The sequence below is a fragment of the Pristis pectinata genome, chromosome 31 (genome assembly GCF_009764475.1).
Source record: "Pristis pectinata isolate sPriPec2 chromosome 31, sPriPec2.1.pri, whole genome shotgun sequence".
Classification (NCBI taxonomy): domain Eukaryota; kingdom Metazoa; phylum Chordata; class Chondrichthyes; order Rhinopristiformes; family Pristidae; genus Pristis; species Pristis pectinata.
Genome location: NC_067435.1, coordinates 6730968 through 6747605, shown reverse-complemented (window position 1 = coordinate 6747605; position 16638 = coordinate 6730968). Strand labels below are relative to the sequence as shown.

At 46.2% G+C, this 16638-nt stretch overlaps 1 protein-coding gene across 1 annotated transcript in view; it reads right to left on the bottom strand.

The window, feature by feature from the left end:
• Positions 1-16638, bottom strand: part of trip10a (thyroid hormone receptor interactor 10a) — a 124922-nt gene that overhangs the window by 69146 nt on the left and 39138 nt on the right. The window lies entirely within an intron of this gene.

Sequence of the window (16638 nt, the reverse complement as noted above, 5' to 3'; positions counted from 1 at the left end):
AGTGGGCTCCATTGCCCTGCAACGTTTATGCAGGGAGTTCCAGATATGTAGGGTTTTTTTTGGAGGCAGAGTTCATCTCAAAGAAGTCTCCATTAAAGTTATATGGAAGGGCACAATGACGTATCCAATGTCTGATCCAAGTTACCATACTCACAGGCAGAGGAAATAGCCACGTTGCCTCTCCGGATCGTGTTTAGAATTGCCTGGTGAAACTCACAACGTCGTGTCACTTGGACTTTAGTGAACTGACTTGAGGAGTAGGCAACTTGGTCAGCATGGATGAGATGGGCCGAAGGGCACGTTTCCATGCTGTATAACTCTCGGAGCAAGCTATTCAGCAATGCCCCCACACCCCCCTTCCCTCTCCCATCCTTCACAATGCTCCATCATTCGAGAAGATTATGGCTATTGCCCTATGTCAATTCCATTTCCCACTGATTCCCAGATCCCTCAAATCTATCCATCCTGTGCTTAAATATCCGGCTAAGCACCAAGCTCTAGGAATAGTCCCAAAGACTTACAAACTTACGTGGGATTTGCGCACAGACACTCTGTAATCCATGCATTCCTGGTTTCCCAACCAGAGGACAAACCTCCTGGAGTTATGCAATTAATAATGCCCGTTTGGCCCTGTCCCCCCTTGTCCCCCACTTCTCCCTAAACAAGAATCTCTGGTTTGGCGGATGGTGCCCAAATGTCAGGACACTAACCATGGTGCCCTACTGCTCGAATAAAAGCAAAACCCCTTTTCCAGATGGTACAAGCCCAGTTGGACATTGAAATTTCCCAGGACACTTTCCAAGCAGCAGGGAGCTCCCACCTCTTGGTCAACAATCACCGGAAAATAGGGAAAAAAAACTGCAGATGCTGGAAACACCCAACAGGTCAGGCAGCATCTGCTGTGAGAGAAAGAGTTTTGATGAAAGGTCACAAACCACACCACCAGGTTCAGGGACAGCTACTTTCCTGTAACCATTAGGTTCTTGAACTGATCTGCATAACCCTAATCCTACCTCAGCAATGGAATGCGATGGACCACCTCTTGCACAACCATGGACTTGTCTGTTTTGTTTTACACTAATGCCTTGTTTTGCAGAGGCTTTTCTTTCTTCGCTGTCTTGTATAATTTACGTTCTGTGTGTTGACTGAAGCTGCATGCCTGTGATGCTGCTGCAAACAAGCTCTCCATTGTACCTGTGCCACACTGTACTTGTGCACATGATAATAAACTCTACTTGACTTGACCTGAAACATTAACTCTGTTTCTTCCTCCCTGCTGAGTCTTCAAGTTCAAGTTATACTTTATTGTCACTCACCTACATGCTGTAAAACACAGAGGAATGAAATGTCGTTTCCCCCAGACTCACACAACAGAGGACATGCATAGAACAGAGGACATACAATAAACGCAGACAGAAAAATTGTGCAAGCACAAATAGTGCAAAAAATGGTAGATACAGGATACAAAATTAGTGCAAGGTTAGTGCAAAACCGAAATGGACAAAGAAAATACAGAACTCAGTGTGTTGCACTAAGTGTATAAACATGTTCAGCAGCAGCCAAGGTTCTTATGCGCCGTTGTGCAAACCAGGGCTTTTGACAGTGCATTTGTCTGAGACTGCCTCCAGGGTATTTGCTGCCTCCCAGCATTTGCTGTTTTTATTCCCGGTCAAAGTTCCTCCCTTAACCAAAGACTATTGAGGTGGCATCATGCGAAACCAAGTGCCAAACAGAAGCTGGTTTGCTCTCCCAATCCCCCAGCTGTGGAAAGGCGAGATTTTCCAAACAGGAAATCCCTCCACGGGACGGGATAAAGCTGGGGGGGGTGGGAAGGTGAAATGAAAGATGGGAGGGGAATGGAGGCAGTGAGTACTACTGAAATGTTCTCCTCCATCTCTGGGCTTGAGTTTGAAGACACCACCCTCTCTCCTCTTCTCGTTTTGCACTTACAGGTCTGAACACCACCACTGTGAGTAGAGAGCTGGTGTGTGTTCTGCTGGCAAAGCCGATAGGCAGTCAGTCGTAGAGTGGTTTCAAGCATGGATTGTAATTCAGTCATTAGACCAGCACAAGGCATTGCAAAACAAACACATCGAAACAGCAACAAAGCCTGTGTAATTTTAGTCTGCAAAATTGCAGATTTGAAGAATTACAACCGTCTCTTACTAGAATAAAACTGTGCACATTCCAGACTAAAACATGTGACAGGTCTGGGCAAGCAACTGTTCCTCAGGTCTCCTAACGTGTTGCATTTCTCACAGTGAACACTAAGAAGAAAAAGTCTCACATTTTCGCCATACTCCAAAGGGCTGGAATATCTGGGAGTACTGTGTGCCGTGAACTAAAGTTCGGTTATGGAGGAAAACACAACAGTTTGGTCAAGCACAGGACAAACAGCCAGATAAACAAGCTCATACAGTCTTTGGGGGAAGGAGCGTTCCAACAGAGATTCTTCAGCTAATCCCATTGCTCTTCAGATGCCCAAATAAGCAGGTTACGACAGGACCTGAATTTAATATCTCAACTCATGAATAACATTTGTCTTTGAGTCAGCCTGGGTTCACAGCTCAAGCTCTTGAACTGGGGTCCAACTCAAAGGAGGAAAGACTTGGATTTCTAACGTGCCATTAATGTCACTCTCAGGATTTTGAGCTAATAAACTACATTTAAAGTGGAGAAGATGTTACAATGCACGAAACAATTTGAAAACAGCAAGCTCCCACAAACAAGGTTGATAAAGACCACATATTCTTTCTCAGCTGATTTGCTTTAGGGGCAAATATTGGCCTGGACACCAGGAGAATTCCCTACTCTTCCTCAAAATAGAACCAAGGGATCCACCCAAGAGTCAGAGAGACGGAACATGCAGCACTTCCTTAGAGCAGGACGGCACTGAGCATCAGACTAGATTTTGTGCTCCAGAGTGGGATTTGAACCCACAATCTCCTGACATCAAGCCATAAATGAGACAATGACAGATGTAGCGCAATTCTAAGTAATTTAGTTACATTTATACTATGATTAGAAGAAATAATGAACTCAAGGAGATCCAGCTGGGTGGCACAATGGCGCAGCTAGTAGAGCAGCTGCCTCACAGCTCCAACAACCCTGGTTCAATCCCGACCTCCAGTGCTGTTCAGGTGGAGTTTGCACCTTCTCAGTGATTGGTTGGATTTCCCTGGATGCTCCAGTTTCCACTCACACCCCAAAGACATGTGTTGGTTGATCAACTAGCCACATGAATTGCCGCTAGTGGGGCAATTGATGGGAATATGGAGTGAATAGGTTGCAGGGAAAAATTCGTGGGGGAATGGGATTGCTTGGTGAGCCAGTGTGGACTCAATGGGACAAAATCTCCACCATTGGGAAATATGGAGAGAACATCTGCTAATCGGGAAAGCAAGGCCTTAAAACCTCTTGTCTATAGTAGATAATTTCAGGTGTGGGTGAGCTGCACTATTCTCAGTGTTCCTCGTGGCACTCACTTCTAACAAACTTCCCATGAGAACAGAGCGAACCTTCAGAACTAACGGGAAATTATGTCTCTTGGAAAACATGGATTTTTACAACAATCCAACGGTTTTTGTGGTCATTATTACGAAAACAAATTCCAGATTATTAATTCCACAGTTCCCATGGTTGGATTTGAATTCTAGGTTAGAACCATAGAACACTACAGCACAGGAAACAGGCCATTCGGCCCTTCTAGTCTGTGCCGAAACTGGTTGTCAGTCCTCTGGATTTTAAGAGAATGGAAATCTCTGCCCCAGACAATTATGGAGGCTAGATCACTTAGCGTGGTTAAAGAAGCGATAGATAAATCATTGAAAGATCAGGGAATTGAGGGTATGGGGAGTTGGCACCCAGGAGGAGTTGAGGTCTGGGGCAGATCAGCCATGATTATATCAAAAGGTGGGGAAGGCTCAAGGCGTCAGATGGCCTACTCTTGCCCTTATTTTCTCGTGATCATGTCCCAGTACAGCTGCCCACACCTGCCCACCACTGGAACCAATCTGGTGAACCACACCAGAACATGATGGAGAGACTAAGGTGGGATAAGTGAAGGAAGCACTCTGGTCTCCTTCTGTACAGACAAACCAGAAGAGAGTGAATGGCCACCCTGGTACAGAAGAAGCAGCACACTGGTAAAACAGAAGTCATTTTGCACTGTAAAACAAAATGAATAAGCACAAGTAGTCACATGCTTTCAGCCTAATAACTGCTGACTGATACAAAATACTAAGGCAAAGTTGGCCTAAGCCATCACTAGCTGGTTATGTACAACCACATTGATTTGATCCTCAAAAATTATTTAATGTTCACACAAACAACATTCCCCAACTTCCCCAGCTTGGTCGAAAATTTCGACGTGAGCATTGAAAGGGGAAGTCAAGGGACGTGTGGATTGGGACCAAATCACGTGGTTTGGTGCACTAAATTTCCCAGAGTTTCCAAACGTTTGTTCTGTGAAATGCAACTCTCCGACCACAGATGCAGTGCTTGGTGGGAATATGAAATGAGCAAGCTCCAGATGAAGTGGTACAAGCTAGTTGTGCTACTGCCTCATAGATCCAGTGACCTGTGGGAGTCTCCGTGGGAGCTTGCACGTGCTCTCTGAGACCGAGTGGCTATCCTCGCCACATCCCAAAGACGTGCGGGTTGCTAGATTAATTGGTTACTGTATATTGTCGGCAATGCAGTGGGGGTTGGAGTTGATAGGAACATGGAGAAGCATAAAATGGGATTAGTGTAAACGAGTGCTTGTTTATCGTGTATATTGGGCCAAAGGGCCAGTTTCCTTGTTCAATGACTGGAGCTCCCGCATGGACCTTGGTAATGTACTACCCCATTTCACATCGGTCTCTCCAGACCAGAAGCACCCCAAATCCAACCCCTGCTCCATGTTTAGTTACCCTGATCTGTTTCAGAACAAGTAGTGGTTCAGACAACTGGCCTGCTGGGCAACAAATACCTATAAAAAGTATCCTGACTGGTTGCATCATGGTCTGGTGCGGCAATTCGAATGCCCAAGAATGCAAGAAGGTGCAGAGTACTGGACAGTCCAATGCATCACGGGCACATCCCTCCCCACCATCAGTAGTATCTACACAAAGGTGCTGCCTCAAGAAGGCAACATCTCTCAAAGATCTCCAGAATCTGGGTCAGGCCATCTTCTTGCAGTTCCATAGGGCAGGAGGCACAGAACCCTGAAGTCCCACACCACCAGGTTCAGGAACAGCTACTTCCCTTCAGTCATTCAGTTCTTGAACCAACCTGCACAACCCTAATCACTACCTCAGTATTACAACACCTAGACCACTTTGCATTACAATGGACTTTTTTTTTGTTCTGACTTGTGGTTTTTCTTGTATAATTATTGTTTTTCTTGTGAGCGTTGTGTAACTGATGCTATGTGCCCATGATGTTGCTGCAAGTTAAGTCTTTCCATTGCACTTGTGCATATGACAATAAATTTGACTTTGAAGGTCAGGTTAATTGCGATTCCTCCCATAGTCAAATATCCAGGTGACAAGCTACAGTAAAACTACAGTACAGTGTCATTTATTGCATCCGGTGCTCCCGGTGCGGCCTCTTGTACATCGGTGAGACACGACACAGATTGGGTGACCGCTTTGTCGAGCGCCTTCGCAACAGCCAGGACCTTCCGGTGGCCACCCGCTTCAATTCCACATCCCATTCCCACACTGACATGTCTATCCATGGCCTCCTCCACTGCCACTACTGCCACGTTGAGGCCAGGCACAGCTTGGAGGAACAACATCTCATATTCCGCCTTGGGAGTCTCCAACCTGGTGGCCTCAACATCACTTTCTCTAACTTCCAGTAACCCCACCCCTTCTACCCCCCCCCCACCTCCTTTGTCTTCCCTTATTCCTGTGGCTCCCTTCCCCCACCTTGATGACCTGCCCATCTCCTCTCTTCCATCCTTTATTCCGTGGTCCACTGCCCTCTCTGACCAGATTCCTTCTTCTTTAGCCTTTTGCCTCTTCTACCTATCACCTCTCAGCTTATTACATCTTCCACCCCGCCCCCCCCCCCCACTACCTTCCTCCTCCTCACCTGGACTCACCTGCCTGCATGTGCTCCTCCCCCTCCCCCCACCTTCTTATTCTGGTTTCTGCCCTCTTCCTTTCCAGTCCTGATGAAGGGTCTCGGCCCGAAACGTCGACTGTTTATTTCCCTCCATGGATGCTGCCTGACCTGCTGAGTTCCTCCAGCACTTTTTGTGTATTGTAAAACTCCCATAATCCTGCAGATTTTCTGGAATATTGGGTGTAATTTGTACTATTATTTCACTTTTCAAAAAAAAACAAGGTGCACAGTAGCATTATAAAATTGTGAATCCAGACAGTCTAAAGTGAGTGGGAAACTGAGCCCCAGTGAGTTGAAGAGAACTTGAGGAAACAGAATCTGATGGACCAGACCCTGGCTTGCACTCCAGACCCTGATCTTCCCAACTCTTGACTCCAGATGCACACCTGACCTACACTTCCCATTTACATGGAGACACAAGAGACTGCAGACGCTGGAATCTGGAGCAACACACAAGATGCTGGAGGAACTTAGCGGGTCAGGAAGCATTTGTGCAGGGACTGTACTTCCCTCCAAAGACGCCGCCTGACCCACTGAGTTCCTCCAGCATCTGGTGTTGCCCTATTTACATGGCTGACCTTGTGTGTGCATGGATCTGTGCATAAAGTGACCACAGGTAATGGGGACTGAGTTTACGAATGAGTGGGCTGGATGTCAAACCATTGGGATTTCCGAACAATCGGATACCTGATTATCAGAGTTTTACTGTAGGTGGATGATTTACAACTGTATAATCCCAGCCTCTACAGTGTTTGGAAAACGAGTATGCAGGGAGGGGCTGGAGTGAGGTGTGACAGATGGAATGGTTAACTCACATTACAACTCACTGTAATAAACCTTCCCTCATTGTCTCCACTGCAGGTGCCCCTTTGACGGAAAGATAAGAGGGCCTGCAATCAATGCATGAAGCCAGCAACTAACAAGCACACACTCAGGAAGTGGCAGTCACTGCCGGGGCGGAGGTGTGTACAGAAGTGAAGATTGTGTGTTACGCTCAGATTTACAAATTAAAAGTGGGTTCACCCAGCACATCTAGGGGAAGGAGGTTACTGTGGGATGTGTCAAATTAGGTACAAAGACATTACACATACAAGCACGAACACACACACCCATGCAAATGCAGAGAGAAGCCATTCCCCTTCCTTTACACAAGCGGTGAGCTTTGTTGGCAAGGTCCTTCACTAACCACACAGCTTGCTCGGGAGAACTTTAGTCAACCTCGGTAGGTCTGGAGCCACACACAAGCCTGACTGGTTAAGAATGGCAGGGTGCCTTTACAACAGTCCAGAAGCTTTCGGGATCACCGCTCCTGATAGTTAAATAACTGTGGAAATGAAATTCAATTAACAGTATTAAAATACCCCAGCTGCTGTGGCAGGATTTGAACTCCCATCTGTGGATCGTTAGTCCAGGCCTGTCGTTTGCTAGGCCAGGAATGTAACGAAAATGCTACTGGACACCGAATCCATCCCAATGGGAGAAACAAAACTCTGGAAAATGCGACTGATTATTGTGCAGTTGCCTAGCAGAACAGAGGCTCTCTGAAGCTGGTTGCAGCTCTGCTATTGCGGGTGTAGGGCAGGCAGGATAGACTGCAGATGTTGGAATCTGGGGCAACACACATGCTGCAGGAACTCAGCGGGTCAAGCAGCATCTGCCTAATGCTTCAGAGATGCCTCCTGGCCCACTGAGTTCCTCCAGCATCTTGTGTTAGGCTAGCGGTAATGCTGCATTCCATTACTGTGGCAATTTGCATTTATATATGGTAAGAAGCAACTTCCTCTCTCCGTCTGATAGGCTGAGTCTGCAGCTGGAGTCAGTATCACAGTTTATGGATTCACCATCCCTGGTAGTTAATCCCAGTCAGGGTGCTGTGTTTGTTCAAATTGGAAGTCAGTATCCTATGTAATAAAAAAAATCTGTGGTTTCTGATTATGGTCAATCGTGGGGGGTTACAGGCATGCAGTTTATCAAAGTAGGGCAAACTTCACAGTATCAAACCTGCAAATGGACAACCAGAGGTTACACACCCCAATCAGAATGAAGGAGAGAATCTCCTCGCCTGGGCTGAGTCAGCCCCCAGTCACACAGCCAAGTTAAAATCATTGCAGCAGAGCAAACCACAACCACTTTCTATCCATGTTAAAACTGCACCCAACCAAAGAGCAAAGTTCACAGGACTTTTGATAACTGGGGGCAGCAATAAAGATGGCAGATGTTTACTCCAGGACCAACTGATCCTGGACCTTTCTGATGAAGGGGTTAGGATGTGAAACGTTGACCATTTCTCTTTCCACAGACGCTGCCTGAGTATTTCCAACATCTTCTGTTTTTTTGATCCTGGGCTCTTCCAGCCCTGCTCCCACTTTTAAGGCACTCCCTAAAACCTACCCAGTAACCTGTGGCTAAGGTCTCATGTGACTCAGGTGTCAAATTCTCTTTGGTAATACTCCAGTATTATGTTTTATTATTTTGAAAGGGCTATATAAAAGGAAGCTGTTCCATTGTTCAATCAGTGAAGCCTTTCTATTATCTAATTAAACCTTATTTATGTTCTGAGTCATGGCACATTAAAAGTCATAGAATCATTGATCTCTACAGTACAGGAGGAGGAAATATGCAGCCCATCAAGTCCATGTCAGACAAAAAATGGACCAGGTTAATCCCATTCCCAGTTCATAGGCCATGACCCTGTAGGTTACAGCTCATCCAGGTACTTTTTTCTAAACACGGTGGACGTTTCTGCCTTCACTACCTTGTCCGGCAGTAAATTCCAGACCATGACCACTCAAGTCAAATCATTTGTCAACTTTCCCCCCAATCAGCAATATTTTTCCTATTGACAATTATGCACCCTAGCACCATGCTAAATACTTGTGACACAGAGGTGCAGCTAGTAGAGGAGTTGCCTCAAGGCTCCAGCAACCTGAGTGCAAATCTGACCTCTGGTGCTGTCTGTGCGGAGTTTGCACATTCTCTCTGTGACAGCGTGGGTTTCCTCCAGATGCCCTGGTTTCGCCCATGCTCCAAAGACGGGTATGTTGGTAGGTTAACTGGCTGTAGTGTGAGAGGAAATAAGAGTTGAGAGTTGGTCCAGTTGTCTAGAAATTGGGTTGTGAGAGCCACTTTTGATAGAACAAAAGATGAGAGGACCTGTCGTCAGTCCATGAAGCCAGCAACTAATGAGCACAAACTTAGGAAGTGGCAGTCACTGCCGGGGCGGAGGTGTGTACAGGAGTGAAGATTGTGTGTTACGCTCAGCTTTACCAAGTAAAATCGGGTTCACCGTGATCCCTAACTCGAAATGCCCAACCTTTTTTCTGGCATCAAGCATGCACCAAGTGGCGACACTATTCACAAAATGTCTGTTTCTGCCGAAAGCTGAATGCTCCACTGTACACCCCATGTGGAACAGTCCCAAATCAGGGCTCGTCTCCCTAGTTCGTTGCTTTTCTCGTTACTTAAACAGATGCTGCTGACCTGACTGGGCAGTTTGAGCAGAATCACAAAGTCCGGTGTTGCTTCAAATAACAGTGAGTGCTTCCTCGAGCTGTACAGTTTCAAAGTCAAAGTCAAGTTTATTGTCATCTGCACAAGTACGTGTATGAACAGGTGGAATGAAAAACTTACTTGTAGCAGCTTCACAGCTACATAGCATCAGATAAGCAGCATTCACAAGAAAAACAAGAGATTAAACATAAATTATATATCCATTGCAGTGTAACATTGCCACGGTGTTGCTCTACGGAGGTAGTGATTAGGGTTGTGCAGGTTGGATCAAGAATTGAATGGTTGAAGGGAAAGTAGCTGTTCTTGAACCTGGTGGTGTGGGACTTCAGGCTTCTGTACCTCCTGCCCGATGGGAGCTGTGAGAGATGGCATGGCCCGGATGGTGGGAATCTTCGATGATAAATGTTGCCTTCTTGAGACAGCGCCTCCTGTAGATACTGCCAATGGTGGGGAGGGATGTGCCCATGATGTACTGGGCTGAGTCCACTACTCTCTGCAGCTTCTTACATGAGGAAACTGGAGCACTTGCAGGAAACCCATATGGTCACAGGAGGAACATGCAAACTCCACACAAACAGCACTGCATGTCAGGATTGAAGCCAGGTTGCTGGAGCAGTGAGGCAGCAGCTTCACTAGCTGTGGCACAGCGCAATACATAAAAAAGGACCCCAGTGCCAGAACAATCTGGAGTAGACATCTTTTATCACCACGTAACCTCGTTCATACTCCTCACCATCTCGAATAGGTCCCTCCTTCAACAGCTGCTATCACAAGTGGTCTAAGCGCAGGTAGACCAGGTAGATAGGGAAACAAATCCTAAGATAGGAATTGCCATCATTGTCTGAATAACATGGCTGCTAAGACATCGGCAACATTAATCATATGCACCACTCCCATTGGGAGTCCGAGTGAACCTCAAACAAGCTGACAGAAGGAAGGCACATTAGCAACTCTGCCAGGTGAAGCATCGTAGAAAGGGCCCCACAAAGACCTCGCTCTGCACTGATAGGTGTCATTTTCCAACATTTGGAGGGCAGAATTTCAATAGTGGAACGTAGATTGGGGATGGGGAATGTGGATGGAGTCAGTTTGAGAGAGGCACATTTCCCATGGTGCATCATGATGCACCTTGCAAGGACATGAAAACTCCTCCATTCCCATACGTGTTGCTACCTCCTGCCAGTTCCTCTAATGGGTTTGCTCGTTCCTGGTGCTCAGGACCATCACCATCTCCTGCTGTGCATCTCTTTGATCAGGACTTCATCTGTATGGACAGCCACGGTATTCACAGGATGGCAAGAGGCTGCAGAGGGGTGTAGACTCAGCCAGCTCCATCACAGGCACAACCCTCCCCACCATTGAGGACATCTTCAAGAGGTGGTGCCTCAAGAAGGCAGCATCCATCACTAAGGGCCTTCACCACCCGGGACATGCCCTCTTCTCATTACTACCATCGGGGAGGAGGTACAGGGGCCTGAAGACTCAATGATTTACGAGCAGCTTCTTCCCTCTGCCATCAGATTTCTGAACAGTCTAGGACCCATGAATACCACCTCGTTATTCCTCTTTTCCCCCCCCCACACTACTTATTTTTGTAATTTATAGTAATTTTTATATCTTTGCACTGTACTGCTGCCGTAAAACAACATATTTCCTGCCATACAAGTCAATGATAATAAATCTGATTGTGATGGCTCTCCATCACCCCTGCAGCCTCTGTCTCCTTCATGTTGCAGCTATCTGGCTGCCACAGGAGGGTGCACAAGAGGGCAGACACCCTCCAGGATTGTTGCCCTGCAAGGCTACAGGAGCTGTGTTCAAATGAGGGCGGTCCTACATTTTTCAGAGTGCAGGTCCAACAATGACCTCATCAGTCACCTCACGAGACCAAAATGGGAGCAAGACATCCTCGAACTAAAAACGATGGCATCCCAACATTCAGACGCGAGTCTGGCCGTCAGAAATCCGAAAAACCCACAGACTGGAAATCCGAAACAAAAGTAGAAAATGCTGGGAACACGCAGCAAGTCAGGCAGCATCTATGAAAGAGAAACAGACTTAATATTTCAGGTCAACTTCAAACTTCTCCTTCCACAGGTGCTGTTTGTTTCTGCTAAGTGTTTCTGGCACTGAATTCTGGCCAAATGTGCCATTTTTGATGGGCTTCTGATTTGATGTTCGTGCTACAGGAACAATATTTTAGCACATCAAAAAAAGGATCCATACCAATTTCTTGACATATCTTTACAGTTTCTATCCTTGTATCATAGAAATACTTTTGCTTTGGGTCAGATGAGAATCCGAGGCCTAGTTAGGGGGACTGGGGAGGAAACTCCTCTCACAATCCTCTGCCATCACAATCCACTCATAGCTTCAGCCGAGCTGTGAGGTACTTTCTGAAACCCGCTCTCAGGGGAGCAGCTTTTCTCTGTCAAGACCAATTATGAAGCGTTAATCCGGCACGGAAACAGTGACAGAAGCAGAGGAACTGGTCTTAGGGGTGTGACACCTCTCCCTCCTACTGAGAAAGCTGCTACTGATAGGCATCTGAAGAATTTGTCTGTGATGCAAACGTTTACGTGCATTGAAATATTCCCATTGATGATAGAGACAGGGCTGTTTGCACCTTGACACAGACAGACTGCAGATGCTGGAAATCTGGAGCAATGCACACTAAATGCTGGAGGAACTCAGCAGATTGTGTTCAGTTCTGGTTGCCTCACCAGGACTTGGGTATGTGTATTCTTGCAAACAGTGCGTGCCTGCAATTGCATTTTTGAGATTATTGATTATTGCATGCAAAACTCAGACTGGGGACAAAATAAATTCCAAATCCTCGGACACAAGACAGGTTTTCATTTTATCCCTGAACAGGCCATTAACATGGGCCAGTTATGTCGATCTTGCTGACCAGAGCTTTGCCCAACTTCAGGGTGGATTCACACCTCACTTATGATAGAATTGATCTCCACTCTCTTTCAAATGTGGACACACAGTTCCATTCCCAAACCTAGAGCACTTGGAGCTGAGGGACTGTAATGTACATGTGATCAAAATCCAGGAGCTTAAATGCAATCAAAATCTGAATGATCCACTGTTGTTCTCATTCACACACGTGATCTCTGAATACATCCAATTTTCATTTATAATTAGCATGATTCAAAAGCTAAGGCAATTTGCTCTTCCTCTGTAGGCTCAAGACCTACTCTGGAGATTTCAGTAGTAGGGCTGTACCAAGGGAGTGCTGCTTTGTTGGAGATGCCATCTTTCAGATGGGAAGTTAAACCACGGCCCCATCTGCTCTCAGGTGGACATTCAGTATATTAAATGGCATGTTAAATCAGAAACTAAACACAGAATCCAGATATTATCATTTTGCTGTCTATTGGATTCTACTGTGTACAAATTGGATGCCACATTTCCTACATTATAACAGCAACTGTTTTTTTTTATTAATGTGACTGTGCTTCAAAAGCATTTCATTACCCTAAAGTGCTTTGGGACATCCCAAAGGGGATGCAAAAGGTATTACATAAACACTTCTTAATACTTTAGAATGTTTCTACCTTTAAACACCATTCCACTTTCTTCTTTGCATCTTCAAGCAGCAAGACATAATAAAACAGTGGAGGAATAAATTGACGGAAAGCGTCAATAGTTGAGCAGAGATTAGCCAAGATGGGGAGGCAGTGAGCAATTTGGAGAGGCATGGAGAAGCCAGGGTGTGCAGCAAGGGACAACCAGCACAGACAGAGAGGCTTAGAGGACAGTGCTATAACCCTGCCAGTAGGCCAGAGAGGGAGGCCTTCTTGTTAACGTGTGGAGAAAAGGGTCAGAAGTAGCATTTTGTGGAGGTCACGAAGCAGCAGGACAAGATGTGGGTACTAAAGTTTGCATAAGATGATCCTTTCTGAACTTCAACTCATCCTTTATCACATGGACCTCTGTTGGTGAACACAAGCACAAGACAACTTTGATGTAAAAGGTGACAGAAAGACAAAGGTTGTTGGACATCTTCAAGAAGGTGCCTCAAGGTGGCGGCATCCATCACTAAGGACCCTCACCATCCGGGACATGCCCTCTTCTCGTTACTACCATCAGGGAGGAGGTACAGGAGCCTGAAGACCCACACTCAATGATTCAGGAACAGCTCCTTCCCCTCCACCATCAGATTTCTGAACGGTCCATGAACATTCTCTTGTTATTCCTTTGTATTTGCACTATTTATTTTGCAATTTATAGTAATTTTTAGGTCATCACACTGTACCACTGCGCAAAACAACAAACTTCACGTCACACAAGTCAGTGATAATAAACCTGATTCTGATTCGTAAACAATGCAAAAGGTCACATGCTTTGCTTATGTGTAATGCCAGACATGAAGCTCCCTGAAGCAGGGTCTCATTGACAGTTCCTTTCCCACCACAAGGACCTGCTGAGCTCCCCCGGCAGTGTCCAGCTTCGGCAGTCTCCCGTTTCCATAAAGCTGCCTGTTCTACAACCAGTGGCCATCCCTTCCCTCAATCTTCAGTCCATTTTTGAAGATGCCGGACAGAAGGCAGCGATCAGATTGCTCGGAGGGAGTGGGAAAATAATTCCAAGTTTGGAGGGGAGGAAGACAACGGCTCTCTGTAACCAGCCCGGTTAGCCCACACAAAGTGCTGGAGGAACTCAGCGGGTCAGGCAGCATCTATGGACGGAAACGAATAGTCGACATTTTGGACTGAGACCCTTCATCAGGACTGGAAAGGAAGAGGGCAGAAGCCAAAACAAAAGGGTAGGGAAGGGGGAGGTGCACAAGCTGGCAGCTAATAGATGAGTCCAGGTGAGAGGGGGGGAAGGTAGGTAGGTGTGTGGTGGGGGGGTGGAGGTGGTAAAAGGTTAAGATAAGATCTTTCTTAGTCACATGTACATGGAAACACAGTGAAATACATCTTTTGCATTGAGTGTTCTGGGGGCAGCCCGCAAGTGTTGCCACGCTCCCGGCGCCAACATAGCACACCCACAACTTCCCAACCCGTACGTCTTTGAAATGTGGGAGGAAACCAGAGCACCCGGAGGAAACCCATGCAGACGCAGGGAGAACATACAAACTCCTTACAGACAGCGGCCGGAATTGAACCCGGGTCGTTGGCGCTGTAGCAGCATCACGCTAACCGCTAAGTGATGTGAGAAGCTGGGAGGTGATAGGTGGAAAAAGCAAAGGGCTGAAGGAGGAGGAATCTGATAGGAGAGGGCAGTGGACCATGGAATAAAGGGAAGGAGATGGGTAGGTCATGAGGGGAAAGAGGAGGGTTGAAGGGGCCACAGGAACGAGGGAAAACCGAGCGGAGGGGTTACCGGAAGTTAGAGAAATCAGGTTGGACGGCGTCAACACCATAACGCCAACTGTTCATCTCCCTCCATAGATGCTGCCTGACCCGCCGAGTTCCTCCAGCATTTTGTGTGCGTTGTTTCAGATTTCCAGCGTCCGCTGTCTCTCTCGTCTCTCCAGCCTGGTAACTTGCTGAGTCTTTACAAGTAAACAAGACCAATGAGGGGTCTTCACAGGGTGGATGAGGAGAGGATGTCTCCTGCTGTGGGAGAATCTAGAACTAGGATCCCTTGCTTAAAAAGTAAGGGGACGCCATTGTCAAACTGATGAGGCAAATTTTTATTTTCAGCGGGTCACAAGTCCTTGGAACTCTCTTCCTAAAGGGTGGTGGAAACGGGTCTTTGAACTTTTCTAAAGAAGACGTAGATAGATTCTGAATAAGGAGGTGATTGGTCACCAACGGTAGCGGGGAATACGATGAAACCGAGCTTTACAATATAGACCGCGCTAGCTACCTGACTACATGGCCAAGCGCATGGGGCGCGGGGGCAAGGTTCTTTCGAACTTTATTTCCATTTCAATTGGGGTACACACACATATATACAAATAATTACATATATACAGAGTATACATCAGTAAGCTGAGGTTACAGTCAGATCAGCCACAACCGTATTGAATGGTAGAAGGTTCATGGTGTTAATTGGCCTACTCTGCTTCTAATGTGCATGTTTGCTTGTGTACACATAAGAATACCAGACTAACCGATTATAAATGGCAATGGCCAGGCTGTGAACCATCCTACGTCCAATCAAAGCAGCAATGAGCATCGATTCCGTATTTCCCCTCTCTTCGGCTCAGGGTAGTTAACACTGATCGTTGCCTTTCTTGAGAATAGCTTGACACAAGATGGGTCAGACTCAGAATCTGTTTAGTCCTGTGTAATAATTTAGCACGTTGAGACACCTAGTGACCTTCGTAAACACTGTCCTGAACTTGGCAGCTGCAGTCACAAGTAAACTGCAGAACACAATGGTGGTGAATTAGCTTCTCCCCATAAATGACCTTTACTTGAAAAACAAATAACCCTAACTCTCAGGTGAAAATAGATATCACTGGCTGCCACTCTCCCAAGTTTGGCACCATAGAAGGGCATAAGGAGAAGTAGGAATTAGCAAAAGTAATAATTAGACCCAAGAGTTAAGGTGGAAACAGAAGCGATTGCTATTTGTCCTTGAATATCATTGCACCTTGGAGCATCTTGTGCTGGGAAAGAAAGGGAGGCTTGCAAGAACCTCTGTTAATTAAATCTGAAATGTCTCTGAAAAACATTGTGGAATGTTCGGTGAAGTATTGTAAAATTAATCTGCTTAACACTAACCTTGTAATACCGAAGGCAGGATGAGACGAGGGCAGGACCAATTGCTCTGATCAAGGAGACCAGAGACATTGATTAAATTAACACCTTTGGTGCAAAGACCTGGGGAAATGATTGAATAAACAAAACAGGTCTGTTTTGCTTGATCCTGCATGTACATTAAAAGTATATTAACAGGGGAACTGTGTTTGGGCAGAGCTGTCTGTCTCGGAGACTCTTTGGGCCATTCTCCTGATTAAATCAGTACTGTGCAATAAAGCTTCTCTCTCTCCGACTTCTTGATATTATTTCACCTCTACAGTCACCACTAATGTCTTTTCTTGCC